Genomic DNA, 5610 nt, shown 5'->3' on the forward strand with positions numbered 1-5610 from the left:
AAATTTTATTATAAACCTGTTAAAATATTTCTCAAATAACAGACAACAACTAAAAATAGTTGACATATAAGCACATATGTCACAATTGAACCATCAAAAAATTGCATTATATCATAATGTTTATAGCAAAGTTCATAATACTATGCAATAAAAGTCATAACACATAAAACATGAAATCACATAAATTCATTCTCACTGAACTCATCATCCTCATCATCCTCTTCATCATCAGAACCATCTTCTTGTGAGTCATTCTCCAAATCACCACAACCCTCCCATCATTGGTTTTAGAAGGACCACCTTTTTAAATTTGCTTATCCGTGCCATAATCATTGCCCATTTTTGATCCATTCTTTCTTCCCTAGCACAAAATTCTTCCTCCCTTCTTTCTTCCCTAGCTCGAAATTCTTCCTCCCTTACTTGCAAAGATTCAACAACCTTTTCAAATCTATCCTCATAAAATTTTTTCTGTTCTTCTAGTTGTTTCTTTAAGAGTGCAATCTCACCAGATGTATTGGCACATTGAGTTCCATTAGAATTAAGAAGCCCTGCCTATGTTCCAAGCCCATAAACTCGACCCCTCTTATTTTCCCCCCCCAACCACCTGAAGCCATAAAGCAGAATTGGAAATACTAGCATCGGATTCTTGACATTCTTTTAATCGCTCAAACTCATTCTGCATTAAAACAAAATAATGTTAAAATGTATGCCTAAAAACCAAAAAAAAAGAATAAAGACTTAAATAACTTACATAAGTGTCAGCAGCTCTCTTTCCAACCCAACCTTTTTCCTCATCATGTTGAATTTTCTTGAAAACCTCAGGATATTCACAAGGCCTTCCCAATTCAACTTCATACATGATTTATAAAAAATGATAGGATTAACTCAATAATTAAAGAATGAAAAAATACATACATATTTGAATAATTCTTACCATTCTTCTTCTATGCTCTGCAAATGTTATTCGTCCCCCTCTATGCACACATCCTCCTATGTTAGCTGCTCAATTTTTTTTATTTTTCTTAGATTTGGCTTTAAATTCATCACTTTCCCAATATTTTTCAAGCTCCTTTTGAGGTCCAGGCATTAACCATTCACCTTTTGTTTTACCAATTCGAATGTCCCTTAAAGAGGAGCGAATTACCCCACTACATTTCTTCTTCCATATTTTATGAACATCACCATCTAAAGTTGGGTCCCAAGCACATCTTAGCTACATATAAAAATATGAAAATGTCAAGTGCTACAAAATAAAATATTTGTATCAATAAGTTGTAAAGAATTAGTAAATTAGCTCACTTTGAATTCATTAAACCATAAATTTTTAACATTTTCTGGGACTTTACTAAATGCAGGCCATCCACTCTCATACTTTGAATGGATTATTCTAGATAAGATTGACACTGATTCAACTGAAGGAAGAAACCTACAAAAAGAACAAGAATTAGTATATAACAAGTAACAAATGATAACATAAAAATTTTAATAAAAGATACTTACTCCTCATTACCCTCAGGTCGAATCACTAGGCGACCATCACTTAATCTAGACCCGGCATCATATGTTTGATTAGACAAGCCAGCTATATCTGTACTCAGTCTAGAAGAATCAACCTCAGATCTCGGTGATCGACTGCTAGCAACTTGCGGCTGAGTTCGTGGTAATTGTGTGACCAATGGTGATTGGGGTGGCAAAGGATGTGTCTTAGGCGGTGATAGTCGTGTATAAGGTAGTGATGGCTGTGTATTAGGTAGTGATGGCTGTGTCTGAGGTATTAAAAAAGAAGCAAGTGATTGGGGATTGTGATGATTTCATTATCTTAGCCTTCTTCTTCTTCTTCTTAGATATCACTATATCTTTTTGAGAAGACGTCATCTAAAGTTAATTAAATAAATAAATAAGTAGATAACTAAATAAAATAAAATTTTATAATAACAAACTAACTAATAGGCATAATAAACAACATAATAATAATTACTTTACCAATTATAATCAATCACTGGCTAAATAATAATCAGAAGGAGGATCTTCTTCTGTCTCAGATGTATCAGTAGGCAGTATATCTTCATTCAAATTTTCATCACTTGATTGTGAATGATCATCAATATCCTCTTCATTCTCACATGAGAGTGCATTATCAAATTCTTCACTCTCACCTATATTATCTTGTAAATCTTGTTCATTATGTTCATACTCAATTAATTGGACTTGTCGATTGGTGTCATCTTGAAATGGTGTATCTTCATTTTCATTATCAATATCATCAACTCTATTCCTCGCTTTGGTTGTAATAACAACAAGACAATTTTTCTTGGCAATAATTAATTTTAGACATGGTGTAAAATACACTTGTTGAGCTTGTTGTGCAAGAATAAACGGATCATCCCTCTTGTATGTTCTTTTCGCATTTACCTCAACAGTGCCATATTTAGGAGAAACTCGAGTTCCTCTTGAACTAGGATCAAACCATTTACATTTAAAGATTGTTAAAAACTTGAATGGTTTTCCAGTGAACTGTAATTGTATTATCTCCTCTAAGACACCAAAGTAAGAAGATTCAAGTTGACCATGATTACTTCCCTTAACCATAACTCCACTATTAGTGGTCTTCCTCCCTTTTGCCCATACATTAGTATGAAACTTGTATCCATTTACTGACCATTGATGAAATGTTTTTGCTGGCCTCATAGGACCCCAAGCCAAAGAAATCAATAACTCATCTTGTATATTATTTTGAGGATTGAAAATCTATTTCAAATAAAATATCTACATTAGTATGATTTTATAAAATATGATCTCATAGAAAGTTATTAACACAAACTTACATAATCTTTGAACCATGTAGGAAATTTGGAAGATATACACTTATCCACCTTCTCATTTGATAAAGTATGATCCATAGAAAGCAATTCATTGACATAAATGCTATATAACACAAAAAAAAAAGATTAGCCTTAGAAAAAGTATATGTTGAGTCAAATAGGAAATTACAATGTGATATATATAAAATCTTACTTGAGAATAGGTTTAACTTCAGGACAATTAAGAAGAACATACAAGATTATTGCATATTCCTCCTCTGGGGTAAGTTGATGAGTGTTTTGTGTTATTTTTCCATGTGGTTGGCTAGGATAATTGAAGATAAAGATAGGAGGATAATCATCACGCTCCCCACCATCATCATTACAGGGAACTCTTCTAGTTCTTGATTGAACATGTTCCTCAAAATAATAAGAGCAAAACGTAGAAGTTTCTTCAAGAATGTACGCTTCGCAAATAGAACCTTCAACATGAGCCTTATTCTTTACCTTTCTCTTTAAGGTGGAGTCATCTATCAATAATGGAACATTATTTCATAAACCATATTCTATCTTATAAATAAAAGTTAACTTTTCCTATAATTGAATTTCAAAAGTTGTGTAACGATAAGGAAGTGAGAGCAATATAATGGTAAAAATGAAGTGATAGTGAAAAATTATATATGGTTGACAATCCAAAGAGGTAACATGTTATTGTCTCAAAAATGAAGAAGAGATTTGAAAAGGTCTAATTATATTTTCTTTTTATTTTTAATCATAAATCAATAAATTGAATTCAAAATAAATCAACAATCATTTATTTTTTAATTCACGTGACTATCCTGTTATTTATTTGAAGGGGTTTAAAAATTAAAGTAATGCCCAGGTTCTTTAGAATGCAAGTTATAGGTTAATATCTAAAATTTTTTAATTTCTAATGCTTTAGGTAAATTGATTTGATGGGACATGGATATTTATTTATATTTTTTTATAGGCCATTGTCTTTATTGAAGTTTCATTCACAGATTTGAGGTTATCTCTCATCTAGTCATCTTATTAGAATTTTTCCATAAAAAAATAATCAGTAAATGTGGACCATAACACTTTTAAGTTTAAGCTCTAGCTGAATTTTAGCTTTGGTATATAATTAATTTGTGGCCGTAGGGGTTAGCATTTGCCATAGATTCATGTGCTTATACATGTGTGTCATAATGCTTGCATGTGTGTGTTTTCCTATTATAGTTGGGGCTTTAGGATCAAAGTTGTTTTTCAAAACAACAACACAACAGAGTCGATCAAGAGCATGGCAAAGAACAGAGTAATAATAAGCAAAGCAGATCAACCCAAGCAAATATTCATTATTAGAAGTTTTGAGCAAATAAATGGGTGTCCACTCTAACCAAGCAATAGAAGGATTTCAATTTAGAAGATTAAAACAGAACACAATATTGTGCAGCAAGCTAAACTCATAAATTGAACAAATGTACCTTATATCCTTATGCTTCACAATCCTTTGTGGGATTAAACTCAAACCTAAAAAATGAAGCAATCACATAAAGAGGAACATAAAATTTTCTAGCAAAAAGAATTAGATTAAATGAAATTTATATGTGATAATGAAGTAAACATTTTCCAAGCATTGCATTGATCTGAAAGCATGTTACTCCCGAATGAAGCCTTAAGGCCTTTTGCATTTTTATCTCAATTCACTAGCAAGCATGCCACTTGATTATATAATAACGTGTATGTGTGCATGACAACAAGATCAATCTTTTTTATGAACAGATATGTGAAAGCTCCTTTTTGTCATGGGGCCTACAAGATCAATATTTTTAAATTAGATATATATATATATATATATATGAACTCATTAAATAGAGACCCTAATGATGCCATGTGCCATGTGCAGTAAATCAAAAACCCAAAATGGATTAGGGGCAAAACACTATACCTGACAAATTGAAGGAAATATCTATCGCAGAATACTATACTCTGTTTTGTCATACTCATTAAAAAATCTTATTCAACCCAAAATAAAAATTTATATATATGTCCTGTGATACCCATTAAAAAATTACAGAGAACAAACCACCAAATTTGTGCAATTAAAACCATAAAGGATGGAAAGCAACGTGCATTGAATAGGAATCAAAATTATTATTATTATAGTAGTAAAACAAGAGTGTACGAACATGGAAGAGGAATCAATAAATATATATGTCTGTGTGCCACTCCCAACACCTAAATAAACAAAGATAATTAATCTTGGGAGGGGCCCTAGGTGAAGAATAAAAATGCAAACTTGAGTCAGCTTTATATATTTAATATTAATCAAAGAAAGGAATGGAGGAATAGAGGAACCTTATCGCAGGAGAAAGAGGATGATGATCTTTAACGTGCAAGAGAGAGGAATGGAGGGACTGTATAACCGAGAGAGAGCACGAGCTGCAAATGGAGCGATCTTCGTGGGGCAGGAGCACGATTTGGGTTCTAAGCAACTGACTCTCAGGATACCTAAGCTGAAGGAGCGAGCGGGAGATGAAATTTTTTGAGCCAAATGGAGGGACTGAACAATAGATGAAACAGCAAGAATGGAGGGAAGAAAGAGGGCATTAGGGATTTCAGTGAATTATTTTATAAAATTAATACCCACTAATTCTTTTTATGTTTCAATTTTAAATCTTACGATAATATAAATTTCATATTATTAAATGTTTTTAATATTATATTCTGAAGTACATTTTTATTTAATGACATAAAATATATTAAAAAATATATTATAATTTTTTATTGTTAAATTAAACAAAATTTA

At 31.8% G+C, this 5610-nt stretch overlaps 1 long non-coding RNA gene across 2 annotated transcripts; it reads right to left on the reverse strand.

Moving 5' to 3' along the window:
• Positions 1 to 205: 205 nt before the first annotated feature.
• LOC129319374 (uncharacterized) lies at positions 206 to 1871 on the reverse strand. Of its 2 annotated transcripts, XR_008595491.1 has the most exons (5): positions 1501 to 1871; positions 1300 to 1426; positions 935 to 1213; positions 752 to 849; positions 206 to 676 (listed from the first exon to the last, which is right to left on the reverse strand). It is a non-coding gene; the product is annotated as an uncharacterized LOC129319374 (long non-coding RNA). The 2 variants fall into 2 exon arrangements; XR_008595490.1 differs by having other exon boundaries at positions 935 to 1426.
• Between the last annotated feature and the right edge of the window lie 3739 nt (positions 1872 to 5610).

This window comes from Prosopis cineraria, unplaced genomic scaffold (genome assembly GCF_029017545.1).
Source record: "Prosopis cineraria cultivar Desert tree isolate PC_DT_omini unplaced genomic scaffold, ASM2901754v1 PC9, whole genome shotgun sequence".
NCBI classification, from domain to species: Eukaryota; Viridiplantae; Streptophyta; class Magnoliopsida; order Fabales; family Fabaceae; genus Prosopis; species Prosopis cineraria.